Here is a 15,464-nt window from a genome sequence, read left to right as displayed (position 1 = left end):
ATAAATAAATTAATTAATTAATTAATAAAAGAGTTTCCAAGGATTGGACTGTAAGAAAGTGAGATAATTGAAAGCAAAAACCAGTTTTGGAAGTCCTCTTTTTTTCCAACTTTCTGTAATAAGGAAGCATCATCAGAGCTGTTCAGCTGCAAACATGGGTCATTCCTTATAGAAAAGGAAGGATCTCTCAGAGGGCAGAACCTATGACATATCCAAGCACCATGGAAGGTAACTGCGTAGACAGTTTCACCAAAGGACTGGAGCTAGGACCTAATCAAGGACAATTCTTCTTCCCCTAGAATAGGGAGTCTGACAATATGTCCAGCTGAATTTTAGAATTGCTGTGAACCAGTGTTCTTATGTGCTGTTCATGACTTCTAATTTTTGAATAGAAATGAAAAAAAAATCATTATCTTGCCTCTGTCTTAGCTTTGCATCAAAGTGCCTGGGGCAAACATCTTTTACTTTTAATTCTATACTGTGTGTATGAAGAGAAGAAATACTCAAGGAGCCATATCCAAGGAGCTTCATCTGCCTCCTGGTGTAATCCAAATCCTAAAATCATGGGGTTTAGGTTTCATGCATTGCTGCTTGGGATTTGGAGTATCTTGGGAATGACTAAGTTATTTTCCATGAAGTAGGGTTGTGACATATGAGTGTCACATTCTATGGAAGGTTATTGCATTAATATCCAACAATTGATAACACCTATCAATTTTCATGAGAGATGTAACTAGTCTCATATGGTCTCTTCCCATAGGGAGTCTAAGCTTGATCATTTAGGTCATTTTGACCAATAAGGTCAAATAAGGTATTGGAAAATATGACACAGGTGGAGTTTTAATGAACCCTCCTACTTATCAAGATTTGTTCTTTTGGAATTCAATGACCACATGGGAAATCCTAAGCTTAGCTTCTGTAGAGGACATACATGCAGAAAATACAAAGATACTTTAACTGACAGCTTCAGTCAAATGATATACATGTGATTAAAGAAATCCAGGGTCATCCAACCTTCCATCTTACTACAAACACAGGAATAAGCCTCTCCAACGTCATCTGGACAGAGACAAGGCATTTCAACTGACTTCTGCAAATTCCCACACCACAGAATTGCAATTTTAAAAAATGTTGTTATTTAGACCACTAAGTACAGAAAGGCTGGCTAGGCAATAACATATAAATGACGAACTACTAAAGAAGCTTTATTAATGACCCAGTGTAAAGCATTTGCTTACTGAATGGTCAAAATGAAAACTATATTATACCACATTTTAAGAATACTTTAACATATTTACTTCAAATAATAACAACAAAAAATCCAAATGATGAAATATGTCTACAGTCCATAGACTGTAATGATGAAATATGTCTACAGTCCATATCTTTAGCAAGAAGATAATCCACTTATATCTACATGGACTCACACAACAGTGTAAAATGAATTTTAGAGAGCAATTCATTTTCATAGTGCATATCTAGTATACTGGTGATGATCAATATATTAGAAGAACATAAGTATATATTTTTCAGCCTAAGAAATTTCACTATTTTCATATGGCAAAATAAGACAAACTCTCTCTGTCTCTCTGTCTCTGTCTCTGTCTCTGTCTCTCTCTCTCCATCGATCCATCGATATATCTATATCTCTATGTATCTATAACCATCATCTCCAAATGGACAGCATTAACATACATTATTCTTTAAATTTTTTAATGTTTTTTATATATATTTGAGAGACAGAGAGAGACAGTGAGAGCAGGGGAGGGTCAGAGAGAGAGAGGGAGACACAGAATCTGAAGCAGGCTCCAGGCTCTGAGCTAGCTGTCAGTACAAAGCCCAATGAGGGGCTTGAACCCAGGAACCATGAGATCATGACCTGAGCCGAAGCTGGACGTTTAACTGACTGAACCAGCCAGGCGCCCCTAACATACATTATTAATGGAAAAAGACACAAAGAGCTTTCAAGCAATATAAGAAACACTAAGAAAATTCAGATCCAGCTTGTCTTATCACAGTGCTTATAATTCAGTAAGCTTTCAATAAATATTAATTATTATTATCAATAATATTATTGTACTAGCAAAATTTTCACATGTGCTATAATCTATTTAAGTCAATTTCATCTGTACCTAATTCCAATTCTATTTCAAATATAATTGACTCTTTTATTTGTTTTAAGCATTCTTTGGAAATCAGAATATGTTTCTGATGATGATTCTTAAAAACATGACTATTTTTGTAAAAGCACTCTGCAAAGTATATAAAATGCATTGACAATAATAACTTCATAATGGTGCTTTCATTATAATTAATTTGCAACTCAGAAATGCTTTAAAGACAGTGTTTTAGTGATAAATCTCAAAGCATGGCAAGCTTACAATACAGGTTCTGTGCTCATCAAAATAAATTGGGTAGATTATTGTGATGGTAGTTTTGAAATATAGTACACCTGTGTGAAGCACTATTATAAAGGTCTACCTCCAATTTGCATAATGTCAATCATTTAGCATTCAGTGGAATGTCTTTATTTTGAATTAAAATATGTTTTTCAAACTTTAAAATAAGTAAGGATTGTGATTAAACTTGCATTTCCTGATCAGTAGAGCCCTTTTTATACTTTTTAAAGTAATTTATGAATATTGTTGCTTCATACATTTAATGTTAGTGATGTGATCATAAAAGGAGACTTTTATTAGAATGCAGGTAAATACAATGTTATGATTCATATTAAAGAGGTTAAATCAACAATTTCTTCTTCTAATTTAACAGTCACAATTTTAACAATACTAAACTTATGCTGTTATTTGATCATTGTCCCTTTGAGGGTGTCCCACTTCTCCCACTCTATTGATTTTGTTTCTCTTCAAAATCTGCCTAATTTTTGTCATGTTGGCTCTAAGCTATGCAGATTGTGGGCATGGAATAGTAAGATAAGTTCAATAAAGTTATAGAAGATAATGGGAGTATGAGTCCAATTTGAAGATACTGATATTTAGCAAATTCATAACAGAGACCCTAATTTCTTTTTTAAAAGGGAATCTAACCCAAACAGTTAAGAAGTATTAATATTATTAGCAAAATTTGGAAAAGACAAGGGAAAGAGAACATACAACCACGTTTGCAGAAATGAGGAACTGTTCTCTTAGTTATGCCTAAACTGTTTCTGCTGGTTCATCTCTCCAGTCCTCCAATGTATCTCTATAAAAGTAATAGTTTGCTTCATGTTGAAGGTAAAATAAATAAGACATAATTGCTATCTTCAAACCCATTGTAGTCAAATAGATTATGACAGTTCACAGTAATTGGGGCTCATGACAGATATATGAATGAGTGCTGTGGGTTCATAGAGAAAGGGGTTCTTTCTCTGACTCCAAGATGAGGCTGACTTACCAGAAAAGGTAATGCTTGGACTGCAGTTTTGAAGAATTAGTAAAACAGTTGATTGAGAATAAAGCATCTCAGGCAGAAGTGGGAGAGTAATACTGTATATGCATCAAGTTATCCATTGAACCTAGTAAGGACTTCCTCTATGTGAAACTAAAAGTATTTAAGGATGTAAGACAATATTTATGTTAGTAATGTTGCTCTTGAATATATTTTTCAGTTTTTTTTCAAGTATGCATGATTAAATGTATTGAAATTTAGAGAGAAGGAAACATGTTATTTATATTCTTTTATTTCATCACATTAATAAGCAATGATGAAACAGATTATGTAAATTGATATGAGGTATAAAGAAAGGATTTGATAAGGGGTATAGAGATGAGTATGAGGAATAAGGGGGAAATGGGCATATCATGGGGGTCACATTGTTTGACAATGTGATTCTACTTTTGTTCTGATGAGTTACCAGTCTTTAACACTCTGAGTATGTTTCTTGATTGGGGCAATATTCATATAAAAGCATTCACACTATCTAATATTTTATATTTTAATAGTGCCTGATTTTTCACCCTAGGAATCTGTTTCCATTTGGTTGGTATTCATGATTATTTCCCCCAAACCAATGGGTTCATTCCGTAAAGTGAATTGCCATATTTAACAAATTACATTTGTCTTCCCGGTGTAAATAAATATCCTATCTGAGGCTCTCTTCCTGACTGCTTCAGGCACTTAATAGATGCTCAGAGACTGACAAATCCAGTCAAGGAGACTCATTACAGAGAGTTCCTGTAAAAAGCTTCTTTTTTCTCTATATGCTCTATCTTTGATGTGCTACGAACAACATGTCTGGTCTTATGTAATTATCGTAAATTAATAATATTGAGTACCTTGGTACAATTTGTATAAGGTTCAAAATCAAGCAAAACTAAACTAATAGACAAAACTTATATAGTAAATATATACATTTTTTTAAAAAGGTGTTAGTAAAATTCAGAAAATGATAATGTCTGTCAGGATGGAGGGGGAAATTTCAATATTATTAAACATATTCTTTTTAAATTTTTTGTTGTGAATTTCTGGTATTGATTTTCATTTTATGATGATGATGATTCAGAAGCCACATATATATTACACACTTTCTCTTAATTGTTTCAATATAATGTCATTTTAAAGCACTAAATTGTGAGGTAAGAGCCCTAATTTCTGGTCTTAATTTGTCTGTTAGCCAATTCTGTGGTATTTGGCATGAGACTGTGAATTTTTTGGCTATAATGTCATCATATGAAAAGAAGCGTATAAGCTTCCTATACATGCTACTGTATCTTCTGCATAAAATTTCTAACTTAATGAATTATACTTAAAATATAATAGAAAGCTTATTTTATTAATAATGCACTCCTGAGAAGAATAATGCAATGTTTAAAATAAGAATTCTAAAGTCAGATAGACAAAATTATAGCCATGTTATCTTTTGCTTTTGAGAGAATGAACTAGCAACATAATTATGCAAAACTTTGGTTTTGTATCTGATATTAACAAATAGCATTTAATGAGACCTAAGTATATACCAGATATTATACTGAATGTATATATTCTATTTCTAATTTAAATACCATCACAGGGCAATGGAATTTGTACCAAATAAAAACTTGGAACGTTAAGTTTCCATCAGGAGAAGCAATTCAAACCCAAATCTTTTTTTTTTCTCCAGATAGCTCAATAAAAAATATTTCTTGGGCACCTGGGTGGTTCAGTCAGTTAAGCATCTGACTCTAGATTTTGGCTCAGGTCATGATCTCATGGTTTGTGGGATTGAACCTGCATCAGGTTCTGCTCTGACAGTGCATAACGTGCTTGGGTTCTCTTTCCCTCTCTCTCTCTGCTGCTGCTGCTCCCTGATGTATTCTCTGTATTCTCTCTCTCTCTCTCTCTCTCTCTCTCTCTCTCAATAAATAAATAAACAAACATTTAAAAATATTTCTCAAAAATAATAAAATGGTTAGAGAAGTGTGCAGAACATAGCACTTAATAAGTATTTGCTGTAAGATTTGCTAATTATTGTGATTGTAGTTGAGGTCAGGGAAACACTAACACTAGAGGTTGTCACGGTAGTAGTCATGGAAGGATGATACCACCCTGTGCATCTCACCCACTCATGTAATTACAGTTCTTTTGGTCAAATAAATCTTTATATGTAGAGATAGGTTTAAGAAACCAAAAACAAAGTAAGCTGATAAGGGTCCATCAAATCAGAGTTGCCATGGACATTAACTGTTTTGTTTTCCCAGGGTCATATTTCCCCATTTGGGGAGTAAGATTGTTTCCATGTTTTGATGCCATTTACCCTATCTGACCCCTTGGTCAGCTGTGTGCACATGACTGAGATGGAGCCATTCATTGTACTCTACTCCTCAGGGAAAACAGCATACAAGCCAAGCTTGCCTAGGCATATTTTCAGAGCCACTTGATGCTTTAGTCTGTCACCATCAGAGTGTTCATACATCTCATTTCAGAAGAGAGAACAAATGAATAAACAGCAACAAGCAGAATCAGACCTATAAATAAAGAAAACAAACTGATGGTGGCCAGAGGATGGAATGGGGGGAGGGGCAAGATGAGTGAAGGAAAGAGAGAGATTCAAGTTTCTAGTTATGGAATCAATACTTCATGGGAATAAAAGGCACAGCATAAGGAATATAGGCATTGATATTATAACAGCCATGTAATGAGACAGATAGTGCTTATAGTTCTGGTGAAGACAGCATAATGTGTAAACCTGTCAAATCACTAGGTTGTTTGCCTGAAACTAATGTTCTATTGTCTGTTATCCATACTCAATTAAAAAAAAAAGATAGGTATAGATGGATGATAGATAGGTGATAGGTAATAGATAAACACAGATAAAATGATGTTAGAAGTTCCTAGGTTTTTACATTTCTGTTAGTGTCTCTAAAATTGCCCACACAATCAAAAGCTTGGACCAACAAACTGGGCTTTGAGAAAACAGTTGACCTCTGAGGCACCTGGGTGGCTCAGTTGGTTAAATGCCTGACTTTGGCTCAGGTCATGATCTTGCAGTTCATGAGTTTGAGCTCCACGGCGAGCTCTGTGCTGATAGTTCAGAGCCTAGAGCCTGCTTCAGATTCTGCATCTCCCTCTCTTTCTGCCTCTTCCTTGCTCATGTTCTGTCTCTCTCTCAAAAATAAATAAACATTTAAAAAGAAAAAAAAAGAATACAGTTGACCTTTGAACAACACAGGGATTAGAGGTACCAGCCCACTGTGCTGCTAAAAATCCACATGTCAATTTTGACTACCCCCAGACTTAGGTAATAATTGCCTACTATTCATTGGAAATGTTACCAGTGACAAAAACAGTCACATAGTTTGTAAGTTAGGTATATTATATACTATATTCTTAAAATAAAGTAGAAAAAAGAAAATTTTATTTAAAATGCATAAGAAAGAAGATATTATACTGTATTTGAAAAAAAATCTGCGTATAAGTAGACCCATTCAGTTCAATCCCATGTTGTTCAGCAGTCAGGGGTAATTAAATTTAACTACCAATATTAATAATAAGGGAAAGTAGCCATCAAACAGAATACACCTCTCAGAACTGCTGCAGAACTAAACTTCGACTAGTAAGACTCAGTCATTTTATTTAATAATCAGAATTTTAGGTACATATTACCAGCCTTAGAAATGTGCGCTTACATGGCTGCTCATGTTTACAAAGACTTAAAGTTGTACTGAAAGAAAACATTTACTATCTTGTATATGAAACACAATAAATCTGTTGCTTTTTAATCTTAAATGACCTTATGGGAATCATCTATGTTTTTAAAGGCTTTTATAAAATGTTCACTTGCTTTCTTTTTAACCATTTGCATTCAGAAATGAAAACTAGCTTACGACACAGCAATAACAAATAAACTAGAAAAAAGAATAATTTTTGATAGTTATTTTGTGACCAATTTCTATCTTCTCTTTATTCTGGTAGTGATATCAAGAAATTTTCAATTCAATGTTAGTTTTCTACTAACAGATCTCAATGGGTAGAGATTTGTCAAAGAGACATGAAATACGAAGTTTCATAAGTAAGTTGTACCTTGCTTGAGATTATAGATGATGCGGTAAAGACGGTGGGCACCTGCCAGTATTTACTTTCTAATTATGGGACCCTTGCTGACTTCTGCTCTTTTCCCTTCAGCTATGGTTGACTCATTCTATTTCTTTCATACATGGCTATTGGCAGAAGCAGACATAATATTTTAACATGCGTTGAGCCTGCTTCAAGCATTTTAATTGGTTTAAAACTGTTGGTAGCCTCTTTTACTGTATTAATTTATTGCTTCAGCTTCAGTCATCTGAAACCTTTGCCAGATGGTAATGCAGCCACTGCATACACAGCAGAAGAATGAAGGTATTTATATGATGCAAATACCTTTTTTTCATTAAGTATTCATGAACTTTCTCTTAATGATTATATTGTAAAAGTACCACAAAGGTTGGGATTCATGCCTTGGGAAAATTAATAATCTAATTTTGCATAAAGGCAGTTTTGTTTAAATATAATGGAAGACATAGCTTTTGAGCAGATACTAACAATTATAATGAGTATCACTTCGGTGGTGTTGTTTTGTTTGGATTCAGTGAAATTCAAAAGCGGCAGCCTTGAGACGCCTAGGTGGCTCAGTCCATTAAGCGTCCAGTGCTTGGTTTCAGCTCAGGTCATGATCTCATGGTTTATGAGTTGGAGCCCACATTGGACTCTGAGCTGACAAAGTGGAGTCTGCTTGAGATTCTTTCTCTTCCTCTCTCCCACTCTCTGTCTCTATCTCTTTCTCTCTCTCTTCCTCCCTCTCAAAAATAATTAAGCTTAAAAAAAGGTGGAAGCCTTAAAAACAAATGTCCCTCATAGCACCGATTAAGAGAAGATGATGTGGGGTAAACAGACATGGCCAACGAGAGGGAGCCAGAGGACACTGCGCACAATATGGGCAACCACCTGCCACTTTTCCCTGAGAGTGAGGAAGAAGATGAAATTGAAGTGGAAGTTGAAGACCAGGATAGCAAAGAAGCCAAATAACCAAACGTCATAAATTTTGACACCAGTCTGCCAACATCACATACATACCTGGGCTCGAATATGGAAGAATTTCAGGGCAGGACTCTGCATGATGACGACAGCTGCCAGGCTATTCCAGTTCTGCCACAGGTGATGATGATGCTGATTCCCAGGCAGACCTTACCTCTTCAGCTCTTTCGTCCACAGGAAGTCAGTATGGTGCGTAATTTAATTCAGAAAGAATTTGCGGTTCTTGCATATGGTAACATACAGGAAAGGGAAGTACAGTTTGGAGCAACAGCAGAGATATATGCCTATCAAGAAGAACAGGATTTTGGAATTGAGATAGTGAAAGTGAAAGCAATTGGACGACAAAGGTTTAAAGTCCTTGAGCTAAGAACACACTCAGATGGAATCCAGCAAGCTAAAGTGCAAATTCTTCCCGAGTGTGTGTTGCCTTCAACTATGTCTACAGTTTAGTTAGAATCCCTCAATAAAGGCCAGATATTTCCTTCAAAATCTGTCTCATGGGAAGACCAGTATTCATGTAAATGGTGGAAGAAATACCAGAAGAGAAAGTTTCATTGTGCAAATTTGACTTCATGGTCTCGCTGGCTGTATTCCTTATAAGATGCTGAAACTTTAATAGACAGAATTAAGAAACAGCTCTGTGACTGGGACGAAAATCTAAAAGATGATTCTTTTCCTTCAAATCCAATAGATTTTTCTTACAGAGTAGCTGCTTGTCTATCTATTGATGATGTCTTAAGGATTCAGCTGCTTAAAATTGGTAGTGCCATCCAACAACTCCACTGTGAACTAGATATTATGAATAAATGTACCTCTCTTTGCTGTAAATAATGTCAAGAAACAGAAATAACAACCAAAAATGAAATATTCAGATTATCCTTATGTGGGCCGATGGCAGCTTATGTGAATCCTCATGGTTATGTGCATGAGATGCTTACTGTGTATAAGGCTTGCAACTTGAATCTGATAGGCTGGCCTTCCACAGAGCACAGCTGGTTTCCTGGGTCTGTCTGGACTATCGCCCAGTATAGAATCTGTGCAAGCCATATTGGATGGAAATTTATAGCCACCAAAAAAGACATGTCACCTCAGAAGTTTTGGGGTCTGACTCGATCTGCTCTGTTGCCCATAATCCCAGAAACTGAAGATAAGTCCAGACAAAGTAATACTTTGTTGGTAAACAAACACAGTAGGGATAAAGTTATTTATCAAGTTGGTCTTCTAAATTCTGATCTGCTTTGGAAATTCCTGATTTTGATGCATACCTAAGTATATAAAAGCAACATTACATGGAAGGTTCCTAGTCCAATGGTATTTGAAGATTTGAATTAAAATTAGGAATATCTACTTTAGTACCTAGGTACCGTTATACCTTGGCTTACTAGAATGGTGCTGAAATTTATCTAATCATTTGCTCCTGATATATGGAACAAACAGCAACTTCTTATAAAAGTTCCAAATGCTAGGGTGCTAAGTAGATGTTCCTTTTGAAAGAGGCAAAGAAAGAAGGCTTTAATTTTTCTTAATTTCTGTCATATGGATTTGTAAATTGTGAAAATATTAAAGAGTTGAAATATGCAGTTTGAGCTCAAAAATAGTGTTCATTTCTTTGTGTATTTTGTAGTGAAAAACAGTAACTTATGTATTTACTCAGTGTTTGATTTGAACCTAAGCCACTATGGTACAGGGATACTAATACATACCCCCGTCAATCAGGCTCCAAGTGACTGTATTTGTAAGCAGGTCTGTTCCATGTAACTTGAAAAAAATGTAAGTAAACTTTAAGAGCAAACAATATTACACATCCTAATTGTTTAAATAATGTAAAATATTTACTCACAAGCCAGTAATTTAAGATCAAATTCTAGATAAACTGATGTGCTAACTACCTCTTTGCTTGTATGTTCAAGTACTTTTTGGATCCTTTCACATTTGTATAATTTTGATATTCCTTCACTGCATTACATCATTAACAGGGGAAAAAGTTCAACCAATAGGGGAACATGTGAGGTACAGCCAAAAGCAGACTGTTAAAATCTCTTATGTTGTAATATATTATTTTACCAAACATGTAATGGTTGTGACTACCTAGACCTAAAACATAAAATGATCTCATGCTGCATATTTATATACAGGAAGTAAATGAAAAGCAACTAAAAAAAAAAGAAGGTGATGTTTGTTTCTGCGATTATTTATTTATTTTTTAAAATAATTTATTGTCAAATTGGTTTCCATATAACACCCAGTGCTCTTCCCCACAAGTGCCCTCCTCCATCACCACCACCTCTTTTCCCCCACCCCCACCCTTTTCAAACCTCGGTTCCTTTTCAGTATTCAATAGCCTCTCAGGTTTTGCATCCCTCTCTCTCCCCAACTCTCTTTCCCTCTTCGCTTCCCCCTGGTCGTTCATTAGGTTTTTCCTGTTCTCCTGTTAGACATATGAGTGCAAACGTATGGTATCTGTCCTTCACCGCCTGGCTTATTTTTCTTAGCATGACACCCTCTAGGTCCATCCACTTTGCTACAAATGGGCATATTTCATTTTCTCTCATTGCCATGTAGTACTCCATCGTGAATATATACCACATCTTCTTGATCCATTCGTCAGGTGATGGACATTTAGGCCCTTTCCATGTTTTGGCTATTGTTGACAATGCTGCTATGAACATTGGGGTACATGTGCTCCTATGCATCAGCATTTCTGTATCTCTTGGGTAAATCCCTAGCAGTGCTATTGCTGGGTCATAAGGGAGTTCTATGGATAGTTTTTTGAGGAACCTCCACACTGTTTTCCAGAGTGGCTGCACCAGTTTACATTGCCACCAACAGTGTAGGAGGGTGCCTGTCTCTCCACACCCTCACCAGCATCTTATAGTCTCTTGATTTGTTCATTTGAGCCACTCTGACTGGTGTGAGGTGGTTTCTCTGTGTGGTTTTGATTTGTGTTTCCCTGATGATGAGTGATGTTGAGCATCATTTCATGTGCCTGTAGGCCATCTAGATGTCCTCTTTGGAGAAGAGTCTGTTCATGTCTTCTGCCCATTTCTTCACTGGGCTATTTGTTTTCTGGGTGTGGAGTTTGGTAAGTTTCTTGTATATTTTAGATACTAGCCCTTTATCTGATATGTCATTTGCAACTATCTTTTCCCATTTCTTCGATTGCCTATTAGTTTTCTTGATTGTTTCTTTTGTATTGCAGAAGCTTTTTATCTTGATGAGGTCCCAAGAGTTAAGTTTCATTTCCCTTGGTTTGGGAATGTGTTGAGTAGGTAATTGCTGCAGTTGAGGTCAAGGAGGTTTTTTCCTACTTTCTCCTCGAGGGTTTTGATGGTTTCCTGTCTCACATTCAGGTCCTTCAGCCAGTTTGAGTTTATTTTTGTGTATGGTGTAAGGAAGTGGTCTAGTTTCATTCCTCTGCATGTTGCTGTCCAATTCTCCTAGCACCACCTGCTAAAGAGGCAGTCTTTTTTCCATCGGATACTCTTTCCTGTTTTGTCAAAAATTAATTAGCCATATATGTGTGGGCCCAGTTCTGGGTTCTCTATTCTATTCCATTGGTCATTGTGTCTGTTTTTGTGCCAATACCATACTGTCTTGATGATGACAGCTTTGTCATAGAGGCTGAGGTCTGAGATTGTGATGCCTCCCATTTTGATTTTCTTCTTCAATATTATTTCAAAAACTGAGAGCTTTTCTCTACTGAGGATGATATTAGCTGTGGGCTTTTCATAATGTTTAGATAAGTTCCTTCTATTCCGACTTTCTCAGGGGTTTTTATGAAGAAAGGGTGCTGTATTTTGTCAAATGCTTTTTCTGCATCTATCGTCAGGATCATATTTCTTTTTCCCTTTCTTTTGTTAATGGGATGGATCGCATTGATGGATTTGCGAATATTGAACCAGCCCTGTAACCCAGGAATCAATCCCACTTGATCATGATGGATAATTCTTTTTATATGCTGTTGAATTCGATTTGCCAGTATCTTTTTGAGTATTTTTGCATGTGTATTCATAAAGGATATTGGTCTGTAGGTCTCTTTTTTGGCTGGGTCTCTGTCTGGTTTGGAAATCAAGGTGATGCTAGCTTCGTAGAATGAGTTTGGAAGTTTTCCTTCTATTCCTATTTTTTGTAATAGTTTGAGAAGAATGGGTATGAGCTCTGCTTTAAATGTCTGGTAGAATTCCCCTGGGAAGCCATCTGGCCCTGGGTTCTTGTTCGTTGGGAGATTTTTGATAACTGATTCAATTTCTTCATTGGTTACTGGTCTATTCATGCTTTCTATCTCTTCCCATTTGAATTTTGGCAGTGCATGTGTATTTAGGAATTTGTCCATTTTTTCTAGGTTGTCCAGGTTGTTGGCATATAATTTTTAAAGATGATTGCTTGTATTTCTAAGGGATTGGTTGTAAAAGATCCTTTTTCATTTATGGTTTTGTCTATCTGGGTGCTCTTTCTTTTCTTTCTAAGGAGGTTAGCTAGAGGTTTATCAATTTTGTTTATTTTTTCAAAGAACCAACTCTTGGTTTCATTGATCTTCTCAATTATTCTTTTGGGGGGGGGTAATCCTATATTATTTCTACCCTGATTTTTATTATTTCTTTTCTTCTGCTGGGTTTGGGGTGCTCTTGTTGCTCCCCTTCTAGTTCCAGTAGGTACTCTGCTAGATTTTGAATATGTGCTTTTTCTAGTTTGTTGAAATAGGCCTTGATTGCAATATACTTTCCTCTTAGGACTGCCTTTGCTGTATCCCAGAGATTTTGGATTGTTGCATTTTCATTTTCATTTGTTTCCATATATTTTTTAGTTTCTTCTCTAATTGCCTGATTAGCCCAATCATTCTTTAGTAGGGTGGTTTTTTAACCTCCACACTTTTGGAGATTTTCCAGACTTTTTCCTGTGATTAATTTCAAGTTTCATAGCACTGTGATCTGAAAGTGCTCATGGTATGATCTCTATTTGTTTACACTTATGGAGGACTGCTTTATGTCCCAGTATGTGGTCTATCATGGAGAATGTGCCATGTGCACTTGTAAAGGTGAATTTCCTAACATCAGGATGCAGAGTTCTAATTATATCTATCAGTTCCATCTGTTCTAATGTATTGTTCAAGTCCATTGTTTCTTTAGTGATTTTCTACCTGGTTGATCTATCCATTGCTGTCAGTGGAATATTAAAGTCCCTTGCAATTAGTACATTCTTTTTAATAAGATTGTTTCTGTCTGTGATTAATTGTTTTATGTATTTGGGCTTTCCCAAATTTGGTGCATAGATATTTATAATTGTTAGCTCTTCCTGATGGAGAGATCCTGTAATTATTATATAATATCCTTCTTCATCTCTTGTTACTGCCTTTACTTTAAAGTCCAGTTTGTCTGATATTAATATGGCTACTCCAGCTTTCTTTTGGCTTCCAGTCGCATGATAGATATTTCTCCATCCCTTTACTTTCAACCTGAAGGTGTCTTCAGGTCGAAAATGAGTCTCTTGTAGACAGCAAATAGATGGGTTTTGTTTTTTTATCCATTCTGGTACCCTGTGTCGTTTGGTTGGAGCATTCAGTCTATTTAAATTCAGTGTTATTATTGAAAAATGTAGGTTTGAAGTCATTGTGTTCTCTGTAGGATTCATGTTTATCGTGGTGTCTCTGGCACCTTGTATTCTTTGCAACATTTCCCTCATAGAGTCCCTCTTAGGATTTCTTGTAGTGCTGCTTTGGTGGTCATGAATTCTCTCAATTTTTGTTTATTTGGGAACACCTTTATCTCTCCTTCTATTTTGAATGATAGGCTTGCTGGATAAAGGATTCTTCGCTGCATGTTTTTTTCTGTTCATCACTTTGAAGATTTCCTGCCATTCCTTCCTGGCCTGCCAAGTTTTGTTAGATAGGTCTGTAACCACTCTGATAGGTTTCCCTTTGTATGTGAGGGCCCTTTTCTCCCTAGCTGCTTTCAGAAGTCTCTCTTTATCTTTATATTTTTCCAGATTCACTATGATATGTCGTGCTGAAGGCCGATTCAAGTTACGTCTTAAGGGGATTCTTTGTGCCTCTTGAATTTGAATGTCTATTTCTTTCCCCAGGTTTGAGAAATTCTGAGTTATAATTTGATCTAGTATCCCTTCAGGACCTTCCTCTCTGTTTTCTTCTTCAGGAATTCCTATGATATGAATGTTGTACCCTTTAATTGTATCACTCAGGTCTCGAATTCTCCTTTCCTGCTCCTGGATCAATGTCTCTCTTTTTTTTCAGCTTCCTCTTTTGCTATAATTATGCCTTCTAATTCACATATTCTTCTCTCTGCCTCTTCATTCCTTGAGGTGGCTGCCTCCTTTTTATTATTCACCTCATTTATAGCTTTTTTTTTTTAACTCATCACACCTATTTTCAAAGCTCCTCATCGTTGTCTCAGGTGCTTCCCTGATTAACCCCAGCGATTAATTTTATGGCAAGTTTTTTAAAATTCTTGTTTGGTGATGTTGTTTAGGTCTGTGTTGAGCAGTTCTGTGGCTGTGACTTCTTCCTGGAGATTCTTCAGGGGAGAGTTCCTTTGTTTTGTCATTTTTAGCTAGTTTTCTGTCTCTGGTCAGTTTTAAAAATCTCATTGTGCACTGTGCACCTGTTAGTATTGCCCTGTTAAAGGAGGCTTATTGTCTGTCCAGGGCCTGTTGTTTCAGGAAATATTCTTTCAATGGTGCCTCCCTGTCGTAACCCGCACTCAGGGTCGCGTTACTTTACTGAGCCCCGCATTGAGGCGCCAATTGTCGAAACCCGATGGCCAGGTCCACTCGTCCCCGGTGATCGGGGGTACCTGTTTCATCCGCCCCGACCAGCAGGGCGGAGAATCGTCGCGGGTCCTTCTCCCGAGGGAGGGAGAGAAAAAGGGGGCAGGAGAGGGAGACGCAGAGTAAAGACAGAACTCACGGTTCTCCAATCAGGCAAAAGAGAGCGTTTATTCAAAGAACTGTTTATTATATAGTCT

General features: G+C 36.4%; 1 pseudogene; it reads left to right on the top strand.

Annotated features, from left to right (window-relative positions):
- Positions 1-8,346: 8,346 nt before the first annotated feature.
- Positions 8,347-9,667, top strand: LOC115301299 (annotated as a pseudogene).
- The last annotated feature ends 5,797 nt before the right edge of the window (positions 9,668-15,464 follow it).

The sequence above is a fragment of the Suricata suricatta genome, chromosome 1 (assembly GCF_006229205.1).
Source record: "Suricata suricatta isolate VVHF042 chromosome 1, meerkat_22Aug2017_6uvM2_HiC, whole genome shotgun sequence".
Lineage (NCBI taxonomy): Eukaryota > Metazoa > Chordata > Mammalia > Carnivora > Herpestidae > Suricata > Suricata suricatta.
This window is presented reverse-complemented; position numbering and strand designations above follow the sequence as displayed.